Source organism: Mustela lutreola, chromosome 3 (assembly GCF_030435805.1).
Source record: "Mustela lutreola isolate mMusLut2 chromosome 3, mMusLut2.pri, whole genome shotgun sequence".
Taxonomy (NCBI): Eukaryota; Metazoa; Chordata; class Mammalia; order Carnivora; family Mustelidae; genus Mustela; species Mustela lutreola.
This window is the reverse complement of record NC_081292.1, coordinates 155,979,298-156,003,386: the sequence shown is the minus strand read 5'-3', so window position 1 is coordinate 156,003,386 and position 24,089 is coordinate 155,979,298. Positions and strand designations below refer to the sequence as shown.

Genomic DNA, 24,089 nt, shown 5'->3' with positions numbered 1-24,089 from the left:
ACTGTGTGTAAAAAGGATGATTGCTAGATCTATCTAGATCTACATACACAAACTGATTGTTATGCCTCACTAGTTTATTTTAGTCTGAGCAGTCAACAGTTCCATCACTTTTACCCATGACACTGACTTTTTGAAGCATTTAAAGTTGTTCTGTAGCATATCCATTGTTTTGGATTTGTCTGATTATTTCTTTTTGGTATCAAACCCTTTCCTGTCACTCCTATTTCCCCCTGCCTTTCCTTTAAGTTAGGTTTCAAACAAGACTTGATCAGCTATATAACTCATAGGCCAAATCCAATCCCGTACTTTATTTTTGTAAATAAGGTTTTATTGGAACAGAGCCACACCCATTAGGCATATTGTCCATAGTTGTTTTCCTGGGGCAGGTTGAGCAGTGGTGACAAGAGACCACATGGCCCACAAAGCCTAAAATAATCACAGTCTGTCTCTTTCTAAAAAAATCTTTGCCAATTCCTATACCAGAAAATTTATTAGATTGGGATAAAGTATTTTTGGCACAAAGATGATGTAATTCATATTGCATCATTTCAGGAGATTATTAGTCTTCCACTAGTGATGCTGTTTGTATATTTAATTAAAGTGGCAATGGCCATATCTCTTCATTGTACAGGCATGTTTCCCCCCCTCTTTTCATTTAGTAAGTAATTCATGGAGTGATACTTGGGCTCTGTGTAAATATCCTATTTACCATCTAAAACTCTTCCATCTAAAGATTTTACTATCTATTGATGGCCTTCACCTGAAATAATTACTACATTGGAGATTAAAAAGTGCCAGTTTCTAAATCTATCATGCCTTCAACATTTATGAGATGACAAAATAAAACAGCCTAAGTTCATTTTCTTAGCTATCATAATGGTATTGTGGTTACATCGGTGATTGTCCTTCTTCTTAGCTAAGTCATGCCAAAATATTTAGTGGTGAGATTTCATGGTGTCTGCAACTTTCTTTTCTTTTCTTTTCTTTTTTATTTTTCAATTTTTTAGTAAACCTAGATTTGTTAAACTATTACAAAGACAAGACAATTATCATCCAAAGTACTCTGAGGACTTCATCCCAATTTCACTTGTTATGGAAACAGACCTAAGAGGTTAGAAATTAAAGAATATAACCTAACAGGTTATAACAAAACAGTCTGGTGACACATGGGAAAAGGAGTAAAAGCTAGTCAGAAGCACTTGTGTTAGTGGTAATATATGTGGTTAGGATGTTTCCCAAAATGCTCCCCTGAAGATGCTTGAGTGAATTAACCTGGGTCCCCAGTTAGTGAAAAGACCATTACCCCTGTGGAGAATGAGCAGAGGCCAGGATTTCTCTGAGATCTTTTTGTCTTTCTTTCTAAGGTGTGAGGGAATGCTTAGGCTGTGCAGGGGTATAGCTTGGACTCAGCCTCCCTTCCTCCCATCCAGTCTACCTACACCTTCCAACGCCTGCTCATTCTCAACGTGTGGACCTGCGGGGTTACAGAAGGTCCCTAGAGTGAAGGCAGCAAGTATAGTCCTAATCAGAGGGAACCTATACATAGAAAGTTTTGTGGTAGACAATAAACTACAAATACCCTCTTGGTTAATTCACCTTTGTTAATAAAGATCATAGTTTCTTCTGCTGACAACAAGTTTTTGTCTCAGTATAGTCTTTCTCAAAAAAGAATTGGTTCCGATAAATTTTGGAGAAGCAAAAAGACTTTAGTCAGCACCAACTCCACATAAGAGGCACCAAGTTCTTTCCTACATAGAATAGAATCTACATAGAGAGTAGAATCTCACAGCTGCAAAAATCATTCTCGGTGATCACCATCTGCATCCTTAAACTGTCCAGCAACCGTAAGTATAGTAGCTACCTCCACCCCGTCTTCATAGTCCCTTACTGAATCTTGTCCAGACTCCAGCCATGTTACACAGGCTGCGTACAGACTGAGAGAGCATTCGTTCTGATATCGTCAGTGCGGCTTGGCCTTCTGCTGTTAAATGGGATAATCCTTCTTCATAGGTGTAAAATGAAAGGATGTCTTCCTGCTCTTATCCTGGGCTTCCATATCCTATTCTGCTCCATCACAATCATCTGAATCATCATCCTCAGGATCTGGATGCAAAGCCTGGCATTCACACAGTGCAGTGAGCATTGCTGATTTATCACTAAGCACAAATCTAAATTCAGCAAGAGGTTCAACATTATCATCACTGTCTTCTCTTCAGCAACAGATTCTTTTGATTCTTCCCCAGATCTGGTATTCACCATAACATAGAAATACTCTCATGGATAGGCACTTAGATCCCTGGACACTACTGGTGGGGTATTCCTGTGAGAATCCTAATCCAGAGCCATCTAACCAAGACAGATGGCTCTCAGTGAGGTAAGGGGTGCTGGGATGCCTTGCTGTGCAGCACAGAGCCCCTCAGCTGGGCCCGGCAACAAGAAACTTAAGGAAGCTCACTGCAGCAGGGAGCATGGAGACAAGGGGCTGGGGAGGGAACGGAAACACAGCAACCCCAGCTGCTTGCCTGCAACTTTCTTCTAATCGTGTATGGCAGACCTCAGTGTGAGGGGTGGGCTGGAGGGAAAGAGAGAGAGCAAGAGTACAAGTGATGAAGGAAATACCAGAAGTTTGTAAATCTGGGTAGAAATTCCTTTGTACCATTTTTGCAACTCGTCCTTAAATTTGAAACCCTATCAAAAAGTTAGAGGTGGAGAAAAAAGAGAAAGAGAATCATGAGTTTAATATAGATTTTTAAAAGATCCACTTACACATGCATAAACGCTTTGTCACCGTGGGCAAGATTAATTAAGATGTTTGTGCTGGAAAGAAGCTTTAATTGTGCTCTGCTTTGGCAGAGGGGTAGAGCGTACCTAGAGCTCTAAGTGCTTTAATGTGAAAGGGAATAGACAAAAAAGAATGTATTCAGAGGAAAGGATGGTGCTTTGGATTGAGTAGAATGTCAGCTTTTCCTAGCTTTCCTTCATTCCAGTTCAATTTATCTAGAGGCTAGTTAAGGATAGAACCCAAATACATAAGGATAGTTTGCAAAAAACAACAGCATTAATGCCCTTCCCTTCTACAATCCCACTAGACCTGGGATCAGCAAACCTTTTTTAAAGGGTGAGATAATATTTCAGGCCTGTTGTTCATATAGTCACTGTCTGTCATTATCACTGTGGGCCATACAGTTGCTATATGTGTCATTGTGGCATACAAAAGCATCCAGAGACAGATGAATGAACATGGTGTGTTCAAATAAAACATTGCTTTATGGACACAGGAACTGAAATTTCATATAGTTTTCACACAACATGATCTTTTTTTCCCTAGCCATTTTAAAAATGTAAAAAATATTCTTTGTTTACAGACAATACAAAAAGTAGAGAGAAGGGTAGATGTGGTTCAGAAAACAAAAGAGAAAAACTTACAATTGTGCCTTTGTGCTGACTGCCTTTTAGCTGCCTCACTTAGCTCTGGTAAAGGAAAGGGACTCCTTTGAATGGGATGACAGGGCTTAGCAGCTTTGTGCTTTTAAACCATCAAACAGATAGTAAATCTCTACCCAGACCTCCAAGATCCAAGAAGTCCATCAGCTCCTCTAAATAGTAAGGCTTGTTCTAAGTTAGGAATCAGTGTAATGAGGAGAAGTCATAATGTAGGTAATAACAACTAGAATCTTGGTCTATCAGCCCAGGATCCACCTGGAACTAGATGATTTCTCATTTATTTCCTTCTGCAGTAAAGTCACCTCATCCACTGTCTTTACTCTGGGGCCTTGCCATGGCAGATTTAAGTCATGTTAACACCTCTGTGCAATCAAATTAGTTTGCCTGTAGATGTAAACTTGTCTTATTTAAATAAATATATGGTAGATACTTACACAAATAACTTCCTAAGTAGTAACTTTTACTTACAATAATTTCTATCCTTTGATAATATTTCCATAGTGACCCTGAACCATGACATGTGCTGAATCATGATGGGTCCCTTTGGCCAGTGAGGGTTTTCCCCTAAGCCCCTCCTTCCCTGCAAATGACAAGTGAGTTGAAAACCTACCTCTCCAAGAAGAGCTTATGAAAGGAAGGGCTTATAAGGATGGAGATGGAGATGGGGAAGGAGAAATACAGAACTTTTCTTAGTATTTAAATGGTTGTCAAGGAAAAGAAGGTTCAGACTTTTTCGCTTGCTCTCAAGCAATAGAAGGAGAATTAATGTATGGAAGCTGAGACAGAGCTGGGCTTACTACCAAAAACTAAAGAAACAAGAGGGAAAGAAAAAAATTCAATAGCTGTCCAAAGATGAAATGGACTGCTCTGGAAGATAGCAAGTTCATTATCCAGAGATACACACATACCTAGGGTGTATGTCTACTTAATGGACACAAGATTCAAAAATTGAAATCATTGAACTGGGTAACTTTTAAGATTTATGACACTTAACACTTAGGCCTGACACTTTGAAGTGGCACTCTTCTTAAGAAAAAAAGGAGCAAAGATAAATAATTGTAAGAGTGAGGCAATTCCTATTCCTCTAGTTTAACCACAACAAAGACCAGTGTGGCTCATTCACCTACAGTAAATTGAGGCCCTATCATTCCCCGAATAGTGCTTTATGCTAGTTATATGCATTCTCCCATATAATGATTATTTATTGAGACTGTGTGTTATCTACATTTACAATGTGCCAAATATGAGGATATTATGGTATAGATACAGATTCTTTTCTCATAGAATTTATAATTTGTTGGAAAAGATAAAAATCTAATTAGTAATTATAGTTAAAATATGGGTGTTGAGATTGTGTAGATATAGGGCATTGTGATGGTCTTTGAACATGATGACGGAGGTCAGTTAAGTGTCTGCCTTCAGCTCAGGCCATGATCTCAGGGTCCTGGGATCCAGCCCCATATCCAAGTTGGCTCCCTGCTCAACAGGGAGTCTGCTTCTTCCTCTTCCTGTACCCCTCCACCCACTTGTGTGTGCTCTCTCTCTCAAATAAATAAAATCTCTTAAAAAAATAAACATGATGACAAATTATTTGATACTCCCCCTGTTGAGATTTTGGGGCTAAATTCCCTTCATTTGAATCTGTTTGGGCTTATAACTACTTTGACCAATAGATAAAATAGAAATAACACTATGCGATTTCTAGGTCCTGTGGCTTCTGCCTTGTTTGTTGGAAGATGAGTTTCTGGAGCCCTGAGGTACCCTGTAGGAAGTCCAGCTACTCTGAGCCCACTGTGCTTTGAAGAAGTCAGCTTCAGAGAGAGACCAGGCAGAGCTCCAGCTGATGGTTTCCTGCTACTCCCAGCTTTCTAGTCATCCCAGCCCAAATGAAAAAGGAATTCACCAGAGTATTCCAGCTCCAGGCATTCAAGTCACTCTCAGCCATTCATGCCTTCTAGGCTGATAGTCCAGACATCATGGAGCAGAGACAAGCCATCCTCTCTGGGACGTGTCCAAACTCCTGACCCAATGAATCCGTAAGGATAATAATAACATCATTATTATCCCATGCCAATAAGTTATGGGGTGGTTTGTAACAACAGTTCATCACAACAGGCCCATGAGAACATGTATTAAGAAGGCATAACCTTGAGGCCAGAGAAGTCCTCTGAGGAAATCATATTTGAGCCGAGAAATGAAGGAGTAAAATTAGCTACAAGAGTGTTCTCAGAAGAAACAGTTTGAAGAGGCAGTGGAGGCAAAAGAAATACCTGGGTCCTTCAGGAACTGGCAGAGTGTAGTAGTCTAAAAAGGAGTAGGATGCGCAGGAGTCAGGTAGGAAGTAAAAGATGAAATAGTCTAACCATGGTCATCTCATAAGCAAGATCATGGCATCTGAGCTTTGTCAGGATTGTGAAGATAAACTGCTGAAGGGGTTTTGGTATCAGAATCATGTGACTGGATGTGTTTGCATTGTGGGCAAGGTTGAAACAGTGAGAAGTTAGAGCCTTAATTCTGGTGAGAGATAATAGTAGGCTGATCAGGATAGCCATAGGGATCAATATTCAAAAGGTAAATTCATGGGACTCACTAAGCCTTTGGCTATGAGAACGTGAAGTGAGAGAGGGAGGAGTCACCTAGGCAGTGGACTAAGTAGTGGTATCATTTACCCGAAAGGAAACAGTGGAAGAAGAACAGATTAGAAGGGGTGATGAACAGCTTGATCTGGGGCATGGAGAATTTGAAGTGCCAGAGAGACATCCATGTGGCAAAGCCAGGCAACAGTTGATTAAACATTATCAGTAAGGAGGAGAGTATGGAAGGGAACTAATATTACCAAGTGAGTATTTTAATCCAGGTACTGTTATTGCCCTTGATCTGATAACAACCATGTGGGGTGTTCAGAGAGGTAAATAACCAGCCTAAGATCAGAGAGACAAGAAGTGTAGGGTAGACATTTCAATATAGATCTTCTTAATTCTAGTTCAAAGTAAAAGACACGTGGTACTACTTTCCACTTCAAAAAAAAAAGTCGTAATGCTTTGGATTTAGAAAGCAGCAAAATCAGCATTTGAGAATGCCTCTCTAGTACTTTCTAGTACTCAGTTTAGTGGGTGACCTGAAAAACTACAGTTCTGAAAAGGGGCCAAAGAAAAAGAAAGCTGTTGCGCTGATCTAAGCCACAGGGCAGACAGCAATGCCACGTGGCCCCAGGACCCCATGGATTCACTGATGTATTCTGGATGATCAGAATGTTAGATGGAGCTTGGCTAGTGAGATCTTCAGGATTCAGCATACTCAGCATACTCAGGCCTTCTTTGAAAGTTGTGATTTCTCTTTGAAGAACTAGCTCTTGGTTTACTGAGGGACCATGATAATTACTATAACTACCATTTGTCAAGCAGGCACAATGTGGCATCTTGTAACTGCTTCCATGTTTTAACTTTTTAATTTCTCATAAAAATCCAAATGAGATAGGTATTATTTTTTAATCTACCTTTTATAGACGAGGATGGGTATCACTTGGACTTTTGACTTTAAGACAGCAGGTGACAATGAGATTCAGCTACTCATAATGAGCTGGATGCTATCTGAGACACCCGGCCATAAAGCTAGATGTGACTGGCAGCACAGACTAATGAAATGAAAGTAGATTGAGCTTGAGCATGCGCATGACCAGAAGACACAGATCATTTGTATGAACAGGTATGTCACTGTCCACACTGACCTCCCTCCCTCAACACACACATCTGGCCCAAGGGGCATTCGGCAAAAATGAGCAAGTTTTATAGCCAGGTCTACACAAAAACTGGCCCCAAACAAAAGTAGACAGCTATGGTGGATAGTTCTGCTCTGAAATCTCCCTAAAACAAGGTAAAAAAAGTGAAATCTTCCATGTAGGTGTAATTTCAAGAGGACTGTCTCAGGGTACACTTTACCTGAGGTTAAGGACTAGTGACTGCCACACATTAAGTACTCAAATATTTTAAAGTAAATGAATAAATAATGAATTAATAATCTCTAGACACTAGTGAATGGTTTGGTCAGCTGGTTAGGGATATTGAAGGAATATGATTGGAGGACTTGTGACAGGAAGATTCAGAGAGATTATGTGGATGGACCTAATGGAACTGGTTCAAATTGTGGGAATAATTTATGAGTGGTTTTAAAGAATTAGGTAGAAGAGATGATCTGCTATAAGTGTGTCAGTCTTCTTCCCTAGAAAATGGGTACTTGTTCAATGGGCTCATAATAAAATTCTCCCAGTGGTGGGAACAAAACTTATACATTGCTCAGGTACATGAATTTATCCTTATTAAGACTGAACTGGCTGCTGTCTGTATGAGCCCTTGACAGGGTAAAATACACCAGGGGAATTAGAAGTGTTAGCTGGTTATAACATTGTATCACACTCATTCTGTAATGGGAAAGGCAAGAAGAATTTGGACTTTCTTTCCCTATATACCATGTGTGCACTGTTTGTGTACTCCTAGTACATCCCACTAGATGATGCTTCTTCCTAAGGAACTTCCTTAACTGTGTAAGAAGTAAGGCAGTGGGCTGAAGCCCATATGCTGCTGTTCTTATTGAACAAAGAAATGGCCTCTTGAAGACTCAGATATGTCATAGCTGTGAGATAGTATTTCGTGAGCTTGGGTGCTATTTTACAGGAGGTGGTTTTGTTCTGAAGTAGTGGCCAATATATTGTGCTGTTTCTCAACACAGCCAGATCACTTACAGAGGGAATGGTGCTTTCATTATTAGCCCTAAAGGCCCATTTCCAAAATCTCTTTTTCCCATTCCTGAAACACTTATCTCTCCTGGTTTTAACTTTGAATACTGCCACTAGGAGGATAACAATGGTTACATTGAACTGGGAGCTGATACAAATAAATTTGCCTTTTGGGATTTATCATAGCACTAAGTAAGCAGGTAGAAAAGGAGTTTACAGTGGTGGAACGGTTGGCATCAGAGGGAAATAGGAATGCTGTTTTTTAATAGAGGCAAGAAGGAGATGGAATCCAAGGAGCTCCTAGGATACCTTCCAGTATTGCATGGCCAGTGGTAAAAGTTATCATATACAAGCCAGTGTAAATCAACCCATTGGGTAAAGAAACTCACCCAGCCAAGATGCTGGTTGATAGCAAAGAGCATATGTAATGCTTAGCAGAAAAGAAAAATCACAAATTTGAATTGTCATCTTGACTGTTTACTGAAGGTGTTCATCACCTGCCACATACGCATATACATATAGTATGTATAAATACAGATCTTCCTTGACTTACGATGGGGTTACAATAAACCCATCATACATTGAAAATATTATCATTTGAAAATGCATCTAATGCACCTTACCTATGAAACATCATAACTTAGCCTCACCTACCTTAAATGTGCTCAAAACAATTTCATTAGACTACAGTTGAGCAAAATTGTCTTATGCAAAACCTATTTTATAAAAAGGTGTAGGAATAACTCATATAATTTATTAAATGCTATACTAAAAGTGAAAAAAGGAATGGTTGTATGAGTATAAGTGTATCTATCAGTTGTTCACTCTTGTGTGGCTGACTGGAAGTTGCAGTTCACCACAACTGCCCAGCATCAGGAGAGAGGATCAAAATGCAGATCACTAGCCCAAGAAAAGATCCCAAATTCTGAATTCATTTTGTATATATACGAGTTTTCTGTCTGCTTTCTTCACTTCTCTTTTCCTTATAATTTTACTTAAGACATATTTATTGGTAGTAAACTAAAATTTATTCCATAGGTCATGGAATATTTGGATGGATCATAACAGAACCAGAGGACAATAAGGCAAAAAGATATCTCTTAGAGATATCTATTAGTCAGAGTGTTAGGTGGAAGGAAATTTTTTTGGCAGTGTAGTATAAAAAGAAAAGTCTATTGATATTGCCAACTACAGTTATAGATAGTAAGAGACCTTCTTTTTTTTTTTTTTACTTTTCTTTCTTTTTCTTTTTTCAGCTCCTGAATCCCCCTCCTTCCTTTGAAGAACTCTATAAAATGATGTCAGATACTTGCTTTCCCACCTTTGCAGCTAGCTCATGAGCATTTGACCTGAGTTCAGCCCAGGGGTGCTTCACTTGGAAGCTGGTGATGCAAAGAGGCAGGGCCTGTGTAGATGTCCATTGGCAGATGAATGTGGTGTATTTATATATACATGTGGTATATATATATATATATATATATATGCACACCATGGAATATGTATAACCATCAAAAAAATGGAAATCTTGCCACTTGCAATGATGTGGATGGAACTAGAGGGAATTATGCTAAGTGAAATAAGTCAATCAAAGAAAGACAAGTATTCTACGATCTCACTGATATGTGGAATTTGAGCAACAAGGCAAAGGATAATGGGGGAAGAGAGGAAAAAATGAAACAAGATGAAACCAGAGATGGAGACAAATCATGAGACTCTTAATCTCATAAAACAAACAGAGTTGCTGGAGGGGAGGACAGTAGAAGGGATGGGGTGGCTGATGGATGGACATCTGGGAGGGTATGTGTTATGGTGAGTGTTGTGAATTGTGTAAGAATGATGATCCAAGGTCTGCACCCCTGAAACAAATAATACATTACATATTAATAAAATTTTTTTTAAAAAAGCAGGGCCTGTGGAGACACTGTGAAGGCTCCTGGCAGAGCAGCAGGGCAGGGGTATGATTAAAAGCAGCACTGCCAACTAGGATGTCCAGAATCCAGAGATGGCAGTGGAGGAGGTGCAAGCCATGGCATCTGGTGGTCAGTGGCTGGACTTGCTGGGATGATTCTGTGCAGGGAGCTGGAGTACAGCCTTGACTCTTCTTATCTTCCCAGCCTCGATTATTCCCAAGCATTTTCTAAGCTCAGGTCTGCAACTGATTCTGTAAGCTACCTTAATATAAAATATTTTTATTGCAAAATTCAAGCAGAAATGGTTTCTTATGTTTGCAAACTAGAACCCTAGTTAATACAAGAAGGCTGGGCTAGGTGCTTTCCAAGATTCCGCCCAGCTCTAAAATTACAAGACTATAAAACTCATATTAAAATACATAAAATAAGAAAACAACCTAGATTATAAACATGTTCCTTTCACTGAGTAATTACTATTAAATATCATCTGATAGCTGTGTGTGTGTGTGTGTGTGTGTGTGTGTGTGCGCGTGCGCGCCCGTGCCTTACAGGAATAGTTCCAAGCAAAGGAAGGAAGGATAAACAAGTGCTCGAAGCTATATTGTATCCATCACAGTAGTGTTATTTCCTGAAAGCTACCATTAGATTTCTCCTAGCCCATGGCTTTAAACATCCTTCATTTAACCATGCTTGCTAAGTTTCTGCCTACCTAGCCCCACAGCTTTAGAAAATCTTCCTAGAGTTTATGCCTAATAGGTCAGTATTTCATTACCTGAAAGTCCTTAGTAAAACTCCCTAACTAAGGAGTTAGCAATAAAAACCTCAGTAACCTAAAGAGTGTTTGTCCCCTCACTCAAAAATACTGTGTGGGGCATCAGAGGACTAGCATCCCTTTGCTGTAGAAATGACAGAGCAAATTATTTGCCTCTACATATTGGTACAAATGTGGAATGGGAGAAAGGCAATGCAGTTTCAAAACAATCCAATCCCTAGTAAGAAATTTTTGAATATCTGTAGCATTCATTAATAATTACAATTAATTAATTAATTAATAATTAATAATACAAGATAAAAGTCTGTGTTCCTGTGGAGAGAATATGAGGTAAGTGATTCTTGAGAAAACACAGCTATCTAGCTATTCTATTTGAAATGGTAGCATCTGTGGTCACTTCATTGATACATACATATGATGGACAAATAATGCTAAAAGGGTACTAAAAGGAAGCAATAACGAACATTTTGTATAAAATATGCATTATCAGGGGTTCTGAACATTGCCAGCCCTCTACCAAACACATACCTACTGCATTCCACTTTATGTCCTAAGCATGTAACTGTAACAGACAGATCAACGTGGCATATGGTAGAAATCCTGTAGTTTTTTAATGAGCAAAGATTTCTAAAATCAAAAATCAAAGTTGTAAACAATAAATTAAAGCAACCCAAAGTACTAAACAAAAGATGTTCTCTGATTGTTGTGGTTTGGTAAGGACCATAAATCTAAAGCTGGACTTGATGATCAGGAGATAAATCGTCATCCAAGACCTCTACAATGACCCTTAGCTGAGCCATCTCTGCCCAGCTGGTGCTCCGTCTGCCCACTGGCACAAGCTTGCTTGTTTCTTTTCACGTTAAAATTATTGTACATTGCTTTGTTCATAAACTTCTTAGCCTCCCTCTTATGCTTGCTCAGCTAAGATTCATTCAAGGACCATTAAAATTAAGTCACATAATCTGTGTATTCATGTTCCAATGTATGAAACACACACACACACACACGTCATAATTCATTATGTTATACTGATGAGCAGGTTCTCAGTTTTATTATTTTTAGACAGAATTACCTCTATGAGTTGGAAAATAGCATGTTGGCTACCTGTGGGTTCTATCTCAGTCTTTTAAATTTCTAATTTGTGAAACATTTCTAATATCCTTTAAAAGACAAAACAGACAGTCTTACTAAGAACTCTATTTGTTTAATGCCTCACAGTGATCCTTGGTCAGCATCATTTGGCACATCTACTTGGAATGGAGATTTGGTTGACAGAGATTTAATGAACAAGAGCATTCCACTAATTTTGGGAAATCTCTTGCTGAGAAGCAAAAACATAACAAATGTTTGTAAAGTTTCTGTTGAAGTCACCCTAATAAACATACTCTTAAAAAAAAAAAAAAATCACAGATTAGACTGTGAACCCACTTTAAATGTCCTTAATGTCTTCTAATACAACATGCTGAATTTTGCATATTGTTAAGAAAAGACACGGAAAATAGAAACATCTGGTTTTACTACTTAGAAAATGCAATAATTGTCAATTCCCTGCTGTTGGCAAGCACCCCCAAACACACACTAGATTAACAAAGCCAATTTAGTGTTAGGACGGCAGCTGGCTCTAGTTTCTTCCTTCCCAAATGGTCATCACCATCTTAAACTTCAAAGATGTACTTTTTGCAACATAGAAAAACCCCTTTCTTTTGGAAACAATAATTAAATAACTAAACAACTAAATAATAATTTCTCCATTGAACACATACCCACATACACGTATGCACACACATACACATTTGCTTAGACAGAAACATGCAAGATTTTTGCTTGCAGAGGATTCTTGAATTGATAAACTCCTCCATGAATATAAAGTTTCATTTCCATGACTTCCCTGCACTATTTCAATGAGGGAATAGAATCAGAAGAAAAAAATTCAGAGGCAGGTCTACAAAAAGTGGGATCTTCTCAAGAATACAATAGAAGATTTGGGTCCATACTTCAAAAAGTATAAAAAGAGGTCTAGTATAATAGTCCTCAAACTTCACTGCATTTTAGAATCCCCTAAAGATTTTCATAAACTGTTGGGACCAAAATCCCACTGCCACAGGTTCTGATTTAATTGGTTTGGGTCCTGGCCTAAGCATCAGGACTTTCAGGACTTTTTCTGTTCTAGGAAAGAATGCAACTGGGGCTCTAGTACTACACTAGCATTGACCAATGAAGTTCTTATATCCTTACCTTCCATCTGTTGGTCATGAAAGCTTCATTCAGTCTTCTGGTTAAGAAATGTTATCCAGAGGGGCTACTTAGCCATGGAAGTCTATTTTAGAAATCTTTAAATTATCCTCCAGAGCATATAGTTAAAAATTAAAATATGTTAAAGTTACTACAAGTAAGTTAAGTGGGACAGGCAGGCTTTTTATTAAATTGCAAGGAACAACAATGAATATAAATAAGTGAAAGGTCAGATTTACACCCATCCTTGCAAAAATAATAATTGACAAATATGGAAGGAGAATATATGTTAGGTACACTTCAGAGAGTGAACTTCAGAGAAGTTAGAAACTGAACATTTTAATAAGTGTTTACAAAATGTCATAATGACAAGAGGAGAGAGGGTCCCATGCATTGAGGGATGATCTAATTTCTGCTTATTTACTCCACAACCTTCAACGGTAATGGGAAGCAATGATGTTTTCTTCTCCTCCCTGTGCCTGTCTCACATGAAGAATGCTCTGTAAAGGGGCACGCGGCTCAGTCAGAAGAGCATGCAAGTCTGGATCTTGGGGTTTTGAGTTCGAGCACCACCTTGAATGTACAGATTACTTAAAAATAAAATTGTGGGGGGCCCTGGGTGGCTCAGTCGGTTAAGTGCCTGGCTCTTGATTTCAGCTCAGGTCATGATCTCAGGATTGTGAGATCACATCCCTTTCGAGGTCGGTGCTGCTAGGTGTGGAGCCTGCTTAAGATTCTCCCTCTCCCTCCTTCTCCCCATGCTTGCTCATGTGCTCTCTTGCTCTCTCTCTCTCTCTCTCTCTCTAAAATATATAAATATGTCTTAAAAAAAAAAAAGCCAATTCCATCTGTCACTTTTTACATCTTTAAGTGTGGCTATGAGAAAAATTTAAATTATATGTGTGATTAGCATATATTTCTACTGGATAGTACTCCCTTGTCCCCTGGGGAGATAGAAGGATGAGATGAAATTGCATAGGGGAATGAGGACCCTTAAGGGTGTCAGAACCTATAGACTAACCAGGCATTACATCCTTCCATTGAAGGAGGCTACCTGACCGGTCGGGAGTTGGTATTTTGCCCCACTAAATGGGTAGAGATAATCTAAAATGAGGTAATTTTGAAATGAAAGTGCTTGAGATGACTTTTAATTGAAAAGTTGTCATCTTTCTTCACTACCCAGCAGGAAGTGGTCTCATATAGAAGTTGAGATCAGTTATTATTCTTCACACATTTGGGAATGTGTGACCTTAGTACAAAGTAAAGTCTTATACAGAATTCATATCATACTTTTATATACATTTTGAACCCTACTTGGTTAATCATCCTGCATACATTAATCTCTCATCAAATATATATTGCCCTAGCAAAACAGATTTAAAAAGTAATGATGAAATGGAATACTATTTGGAAATAAAAGGAAAAAAATAATACATGGTATAACATGGGTGAGCCTCAAAAACATTATGCTAAGAACCCAGATGCATTACATTTATATAAGATAGCCAGAAAAAGCAAATCTACTGAGACAGAAAGAGATTAGTGGTCATTATGGGCTGGGAGTAGGACCGGGAATTAATGGAAATGGGCCCGAGAGATCTTCCTGGGATGTTGTAAAACATTTACATCATGATGTAAAACTAGACTATAGCAAGGGTTGTACACCTATACAAATTTACTAAAAATCATTTAATTGTACACTGAAAACAAGGAAGTTTGTAATATATAAGTTGCTCTTCAATAAAGAGGTATTATTTCTTTAATGTTAAAAGTAGCGCGGCCCTTGGGTGACTCAGTGAGTTAAAGCCTCTGTCTTCAGCTCAGGTCATGATCCCAGGGTCCTGGGATTGAGCCCCGCATCGGGCTCTCTGCTCTGCAGGCAGGCTGCTTCCTCCCCTCTCTCTCTCTGCTTGCTTCTCTGCCTACTTGTGATTTCTCTCTCTCTGTCAAATAAATAAATTCTTAAAAAAAAAAAAAAAAAGTAGCAAGGTCGGGGCGCCTGGGTGGCTCAGTGGTTTAAAGCCTCTGCCTTCAGCTCAGGTCATGATCTCAGGGTCCTGGGATCGAGCCCTGCATTGGGCTCTCTGCTCAGCAGGGAGCTTGCTTCCCTCCACCCCCACTTCTCTCTGCCTGCCTTTCTGCCTACTTGTGATCTCTCTCTGTCAAATAAATAAATAAAATCTTAAAAAAAAAAAGTAGCAAGGTCAGTAGCTTCCCATAAACCATTCTAAATTTTTGCACATTGTTATGGAAAGATGTGGAACATAGACGCATCAAAAAAATTGAAAACTATCAGTAACCCTGCCTTTGGCAAACACTTCAGTATCGATCAATTTATTGTTAGGACATCAAAAATGAAATGTAAGTTATTTAGAAATTAGATAATGAAACCCAATTTCAAAACTTGTAGAGTGCAGCCAAAGATACACAGAAAAAGAGGAACCCATAGCCAAATAAATTTATTAGAAAATAAAAGAGACTGAAAACTGACTAACTAAAGCTTTCGACCTAAGAGGATAGAAATAGCTCAATAATATTCAGAACGATGCTTCTTTCTCTGTTCTTCCCTCAAACTCCACTCCCAATGAAACAAGTTATCATATTTCACCTAATCTAAATACTTGAACATTTGTCACCTCGGCATCCCCACTACCACTTCCTAGTTCATAGACTTTTCCTCACACAGCTACTAAAGAAATTTAGAATCAGCTTCTTGGTCATCAATTTCTACTTATTCCAAAATAATTTCCAAGCCTTCACCAGAAAACAAAAACTATGAAATCTTTTGCAGAAGTGAGAGAAGACTTGAACTGGAGAGCTATTCCAGAAGGATGATCCTAGATTAGAGATTAAATTTGGTATGTATGTCAGCATTCTCTAACAAAATTGCAATGCAAACAATCAACAGGATTTTTAAAAATAAAATTAGACATAAGAATAAGATATTTTTGAAAAGAATAATGAGTGAACACTTGTTCTATCAGATAGCAAAACAGATTAACTAAAACAGCACAGTATCGATGTAGAAATATAAATATAGATCAGTTTTATTTAATTTACTCAAGAGTCCATATGGATATGAAAGTATAATTAGAAGTATAATATATAATAAAGGTGGCATTTCAACTCAGTGGGTTAGGATGAATCATTAAATAATTGGTGTTGACAGAGTTTGCTATCAATTTAGACCAAAAAAATGAAAATCAGACTTTTAAGTCATACCATTCTTGGAAATAAATTCCAGATGGCTAAATTTTAGAAGAAATGTGGATAATACACACTATTTAAAAAAAATAAGTACATCTATTTGCAGGGGTGCTATATATCATTTTGAAATTTGTGCTTTGCAAAGGTAATGCTGGCCCAGGAGTATAAATAGAGAATGGCATCCAGCTTTGTCACTGCTTGCCAAGCTGCCTGCCATGGTCCCCCCATCTTTTCCTAATTTGTCTATTCAGGTAGGGAATCTATGCACTTTGCCACCAGAACAGAGTACCTTTTCTAATTGGCACAAAAACCTTATCTGCTAGCGTAACCAATAAATAGTAGTTAATAGTAATAGGTAATTTGTAGATTCATAAATGCTTTTTTAAACCCAAATGGTTGCTATAAACTGAACGTGTCCCTCTAAAAATTCATATATGTTGAAGTCCTACCACCCTATCCCCAATGCAATAGTGCTTGGAGATGAGGCCCTAGGTAATAATTAAGTTTAGATGAGGTCTTGAGGGTAGGTCCTCTGGATGGGATTAGTGTCCTTAAGAAGAGATATCTTAGAGCTACTGTCTCTCTCCCCACCTATGGGCACAACAAGAAACCACTGGTCTATAAGCCAGAAAGCGTTCTTCACAGAAACTCACCATGCTGGTACCCTGATCTTGGATTTCTAGTCTCCAGAACTATAAGAAAATAAATTTATGTGGCTTAAGCCACTAGTCTATGGTACTTTGTTATGGCAGGTGGAGCTAATACAATAGTAGTATATTATAAAATGTATTGGGTTTTGTTTTTGTTTTTGTTCTTAAAGTCATTTTTTTGTATAGGTATATAGAGATAGTATGTATGCATATCTATCAATAGATAACTGATAACAGAAAGGACTTCCAGAGAAGACATTGTATGAGAGTAGTGATCAAGGGACACTTTTGCTTTAACCTCATGCTTTTTATTTTTAATAAAAATGTCCTCATTGTTACATGTTTTATCTAAAATATTAAAATGGGTATTAGGGAGGGCATGGAGCACTGGGTTTTATATGCAATAATTGAATCATGGAACACTACATCCAAAATTAATGATGTACTGTATGGTGACTGACATAAAATAATTAAAAAAAAGAAAAAAGAGAAAATATTAAAATGCTTAAATATATTTTTTAAAGATTTTATTTATTTATTTGACAGAGAGAGAAAGAGATCCCAAGTAGGCAGAGATGCAGGCAGAGAGAGAGAGGAGGAAGCAGGTTCCCTGCTGAGCAGAGAGCCCAGTGCGGAGGCTTGATCCCAGGACCCTGAGATCATGACCTGAGCCAAAGGCAGAGGCTTTAACCCACTGAGCCACCCAGGTGCCCCGCTTAAATATTTTTTAAAGGATTTTATTTATTTGAGAGAAAGAGAAAGCACAGAGGGAGAGTGAGTGGGAGAAGCAGACTTCTCACGGAGTAGGGAGCCTGATGCAGGGCTTGATCCCAGGACCCTGAGATCATGATCTGAGCTGAAGGCAGATACTTAACTGACTGAGCCACCCAGGTGCCCCAAAATGCTTAAATATTTTAAGAAATTATTGTTAGAAGGTATCTTATGTTTTAAAAATTTAGTTGATAGCAATCACTTATATTTAATATGTGCTACATTCACTACCTCTTTAATCCTTCCAACACTCCTAAGAAGTAGACACTAGATATGTCTTTATCGTACAAAGAAATTTAAGCACAGGGAAATTGAATAACTTACCCAAAACTTACATCGCTATAAAGAATAGAGCCAGGGGGCACCTGGGTGGCTCAGTGGGTTAAGCCGCTGCCTTCGGCTCAGGTCGTGATCTCAGGGTCCAGGGATCGAGTCCGGAATGGGGCTCTCTGCTCAGCAGGGAGCCTGCTTCCTCCTCTCTCTCTGCCTGCCTCTATGCCTACTTGTGATCTCTCTCTGTCAAATAAATAAATAAAATCTTAAAAAAAAAAAAAAAAGAAAGAAAAAGAATAGAGCCAGGAGGGGCGCCTGGGTGGCTCAGTGGGTTAAAGCCTCTGCCTTCAGCTTAGGTCATGATCTCAGGGTCCTGGGATTGAGCTCTCTGCTCAGCAGGGAGCCTGCTTTCCTCCCCCCCGCCCCCTTTGCCTACATTTCTGCCTACTTATGATCTCTGTCAAGTAAATAAATAAAATATTTTTAAAAAAAAGAATAGAGCCAGGATTCTAATGTCAACAACTTGATTAAAGAACCTTTCCTCTTAACTTCTCTGGCATGTTCAGAAAGAGAATAGGGAAATGAGGAGGTTAGTGGAAACTTTGGCAAAAACAATTTCAATAAAATAAAATAACTCTTAACTATAGGAAATAAACTGAGGGTTGCTGGAGGGGAAGTGAGTAGGAGGATGGGGTAACTAGGTGATGGGCATTGGCATTAAGGAGGTCACTTGATGGAATGAGCACTGGGTGTTATATGCAATGGCTGAATCACTAAATTCTACCTCTGAAACAAATAATACACTTATATGTTGATTAAATTTACTTTGAATAATACATTTTTAAAATGAGGGCAAAATACAGAATATAACTGAGAAGGGAAACACAATTAATAAATAAAATGAATCATTGAATCTTTTTATGTTGAACCACATGAAACTGCCAATACTTAACCATTTCTGACCTGCAGAAAAGGAATTTTCTTGTTAGACTTAATCAATCTGCTAATTTATGCATATTGTTTTCAAGACACTTCGAATATAGAAGAAGAAAATAAACAACAGAAAATTTTAAACCCTCAAGGCCATGTATGTGTTTTTAACAGATCTGGAAACTGTTTTAAGCTTTTATTCTGATATTAAGCAAAAAAATGTGCCTCCGGTTAAAAAATTAAACATGAGATTTGTGAACTGTATTTCAGTAGTAGAGAAAAAGCAATTACCCAAATCTCGTAGTGTCAGGGTGATTACAAAAGAACACAACTTCTGGTTCTTTCCAGAAGCAAAAGCAACCAACAGTCTTTATATGTTGGAACTCCATCTCCCTAAGTCACAGAATGAGGACAATACTTTCATATACATTATCCAAAATTTTCTGGGGACTGTTTCTTGTTATATCATATTATCCTGATATTTTAATGACCTTCCTTACTGATTTCCCATTGGCATGCAAGTACTGGACTATAACAATCCATATCTACAACATGTCACGTGAGTTGAATACGCAGATCATAGACCCCTTAAAGTCGATAGCTCACTTAGCCCTCAGAAGCTATCCAGTTTAATTTTACAAAGAACAAAGCAGAGCCTCACAGAGGTTAAATGAATGGTTTTTGCCAAGTCATACAGTATTCCAAGGAGATTTAAGACTAAAACCCTGGTCCCCTGGTTCCTAGTCCTTAGTACTCTTTCTGCTATGTGTGATATGCCTATTTTTTCCTGTTATGTAATGCAGATTAATCTGATTTTCCTTTTCTTCTTTTCAATTGGAGTTCTGAGTCAGCTAATCTTGATAATTATTGAAACAGGAAGCAAAAGACTGAAATGGCTCTCTAATCAAAGAAACTCCCTGGCTATGAGAGGAGAGTCTATTAGAAGCATGTCTGCTAGATGTTGGGACCTCATATCTTTTCATTTTCCCCAACCCCCGTTAACTCCTGTGGCGCTCTCAATTCCCCAGCATAGCTTCAGACTATCCAACAAGCCTTTGACCTCACCATTGTCTTGCTCTTTAGTGGGATTTTGGCCTCTGACCTATGGCATGACCTACCTGCTGGTATCCACTTTATCTTGGTTTGTGCTTTTTGGCTGGTTTCTCATTAGCTGTTTCACCTCTTAGTCTAGAGACTTGGCTTTGCTGTATTCTCCTTTTGTCTCCATAATAGATTAAACTGAACTCTAAAATCCTGAGATACCTAGAAAATTATGTAAGTTTCATCTGGAGAATCCTTGGGAATTGCCCAGAATCTATGTGGAACTCCAGATTTATTCTGCAAGTTTGGTAGCTAGAGTTTGAGATAACTGTCCCATGACTCACAAAGGAAGCTTCCTTGATAAAAGTGAAACTTGTTGTATAAAATGGTTATGTCTTCCAAGGTTATGCATAAGTCTAAGGGGTAATTTTATTTTGTATTTATTTATTTACAATAAATAAATAAAGATTTATTTAGAGATAGAGAGGGAGAGGAAGGGTCAGAGGGAGAGAGTATATCCAAGCAAATTCCTGTTGAGTGTGGATCCCAACTCGATCTCACAAACCATGAGATCAGGACATGGGCCAAAACCAAGAGTTGGAGGCTTAAGTGACTGAGCCACCCGGGCACCCCTAAGGGGTAGTTTTTAAATAGACTTTATTTTTAGCAAAATTGAGCAGAAAGTACAGAGTTCCAGGCAAGGTTTTTTACACTAACAGTAAACTTACTGTGATTTCTGTTATGAAACAAAAGAGCTATTCTTAATTTATCTCTTGTGAAAATCTACTCAGAAGCTAGCTAACTAGATAACTACGCCAGTTACCAATTTATTGTCTGGCACAATGTTAAGCTATGTTAGAAATGGGTTCTGGAAAGATGCTGAAGAAGGAAGAGGCTTTCTTTTCTGATTCCCCTTTTCTGGTACCCCTTCTTGCTCCTACCATATGGCTGCCTGCTGCATGTGTGGGGAACTTACAGTGGCCCCTGTCCCCATGGAGTTCCAATGGCAGCCAGTGGTCAGTTTCCCATCAAATTTTAGAGGCATTCCCAGGGTCAGATTCCTACTGAGTTTTGCAAGCATCCCAATGGTTGAGTTCCAGCTTTGGCCTCCTACACTCAAGCAGGGCATTTCCTGCTTGCCCTGTGACTACGAACAAGTTCTGGTTGAGCCCTTTTAAAACTTCTCTACCATGCATTGGGCTACAACCATGCCTTCAACAATGAGGTCTGAGTCTTAACCATGGGGGTGGGGGTGGCTTCCATATTCTTCTTTTTTTTTTTTTTTAAGATTTTATTTATTTGACAGACAGAGATCACAAGTAGGCAAAGAGGCAGGCAGAGAGAGAGAGAGAGGAGGAAGCAGGCTCCCTGGGATCGTGACCTGAGCTGAAGGCAGAGGCTTTAACCCACTGAGCCACCCAGGCGCCCCAATCCATATTCGTTTCTTCTATGGAAAACTTTCTTCAGCCCCGGGGGTTTTCTTTAAAGTACCCTTTATTTCTTTATATAACAGAGGTTTTCCATTAGAATTAGTGATTCTTTATCTTAAACTTTCCCTATTCAAATTACTGTGTTGTCTCTGGCTCCTTGCTGACACTGATTGATATGGTAAACTTAGAAAAGTGATTTTAATTTCTCAGGGTACGCATTCACAAAATGAGGACACTATGGCAATAAATTTGACAATCTGGAAGAAATGGATGCATTCCTAGAAACATATAAACTACCACAACTGAACCAGGAAGAAATAGAAAGCCTGAACAGACCCATAACCAGTAAGGAGATTGAAACAGTCATTAAAAATCTCCAAACAAACAAAAGCCCAGGGCCAGACGGCTTCCCGGGGGAATTCTACCAAACATTTAAAGAAGAACTAATTCCTATTCTCCTGAAACTGTTCCAAAAAATAGAAATGGAAGGAAAACTTCCAAACTCATTTGATGAGGCCAGCATCACCTTGATCCCAAAACCAGACAAGGATCCCACCAAAAAAGAGAGCTATAGACCGATATCCTTGATGAACACAGATGCGAAAATACTCAACAAAATACTAGCCAATAGGATTCAACAGTACATTAAAAAGATTATTCACCATGACCAAGTGGGATTTATTCCAGGGCTGCAAGGTTGGTTCAACATCCGCAAATCAGTCAATGTGATACAACACATCAATAAAAGAAAGAACAAGAACCATATGATACTCTCAATAGATGCTGAAAAAGCATTTGACAAAGTACAACATCCCTTCCTGATCAAAACTCTTCAAAGTGTAGGGATAGAGGGCACATACCTCAATATCATCAAAGCCATCTATGAAAAACCCACCGCAAATATCATTCTCAATGGAGAAAAACTGAAAGCTTTTCCGCTAAGGTCAGGAACACGGCAGGGATGTCCATTATCACCACTGCTATTCAACATCGTACTAGAGGTCCTAGCCTCAGCAATCAGACAACAAAAGGAAATTAAAGGCATCCAAATCGGCAAAGAAGAAGTCAAATTATCACTCTTCGCAGATGATATGATACTATATGTGGAAAACCCAAAAGACTCCACTCCAAAACTGCTAGAACTTATACAGGAATTCAGTAAAGTGTCAGGATATAAAATCAATGCACAGAAATCAGTTGCATTTCTCTACACCAACAGCAAGACAGAAGAAAGAGATATTAAGGAGTCAATCCCATTTACAATTGCATCCAAAACCATAAGATACCTAGGAATAAACCTCACCAAAGAGACACAGAATCTATACTCAGAAAACTATAAAATACTCATGAAAGAAATTGAGGAAGACACAAAGAAATGGAAAAATGTTCCATGCTCCTGGATTGGAAGAATAAATATTGTGAAAATGTCTATGCTACCTAAAGCAATCTACACATTTAATGCAATTCCTATCAAAGTACCATCCATCTTTTTCAAAGAAATGGAACAAATAATACTAAAATTTATATGGAACCAGAAAAGACCTCGAATAGCCAAAGGGATATTGAAAAAGAAAGCCAACGTTGGTGGCATCACAATTCCGGACTTCAGGCTCTATTACAAAGCTGTCATCATCAAGACAGCATGGTACTGGCACAAAAACAGACACATAGATCAATGGAACAGAATAGAGAGCCCAGAAATAGACCCTCAAATCTATGGTCAACTAATCTTCGACAAAGCAGGAAAGAATGTCCAATGGAAAAAAGACAGCCTTTTCAATAAATGGTGCTGGGAAAATTGGACAGCCACATGCAGAAAAATGAAATTGGACCATTCCCTTACACCACACACAAAAATAGACTCAAAATGGATGAAGGACCTCAATGTACGAAAGGAATCCATCAAAATCCTTGAGGAGAACACGGGCAGCAACCTCTTCGACCTCTGCCGCAGCAACATCTTCCTAGGAACAACGCAAAAGGCAAGGGAAGCAAGGGAAAAAATGAACTACTGGGATTTCATCAAGATCAAAAGCTTTTGCACAGCAAAGGAAACAGTTAACAAAATCAAAAGACAACTGACAGAATGGGAGAAGATATTTGCAAACGACATATCAGATAAAGGACTAGTGTCCAGAATCTATAAAGAACTTAGCAAACTCAACACCCAAAGAACAAATAATCCAATCAAGAAATGGGCAGAGGACATGAATAGACATTTCTGCAAAGAAGACATCCATGTGGCGAACAGACACATGAAAAAGTGCTCCATATCACTCGGCATCAGGGAAATACAAATCAAAACCACAATGCGATATCACCTCACACCAGTCAGAATGGCTAAAATCAACAAGTCAGGAAATGACAGATGCTGGCGAGGATGCGGAGAAAGGGGAACCCTCCTACACTGTTGGTGGGAATGCAAGCTGGTGCAGCCACTCTGGAAAACAGCATGGAGGTTCCTCAAAATGTTGAAAATAGAACTGCCCTATGACCCAGCAATTGCACTATTGGGTATTTACCCTAAAGATACAAATGTAGTGATCCAAAGGGGCACGTGCACCCGAATGTTTATAGCAGCAATGTCCACAATAGCCAAACTATGGAAAGAACCTAGATGTCCATCAACAGATGAATGGATCAAGAAGATGTGGTATATATACACAATGGAATACTATGCAGCCATCAAAAGAAATG

At 38.7% G+C, this 24,089-nt stretch overlaps 1 protein-coding gene and 1 pseudogene across 4 annotated transcripts in view; both read right to left on the bottom strand.

Moving 5' to 3' along the window:
* The window catches only part of CCDC148 (coiled-coil domain containing 148), a 208,370-nt gene that overhangs the window by 60,390 nt on the left and 123,891 nt on the right, over positions 1–24,089 (bottom strand). The gene's annotated exons all lie outside the window — the stretch shown is intronic.
* On the bottom strand, positions 1,799–3,780 carry LOC131827717 (methylosome subunit pICln-like; annotated as a pseudogene).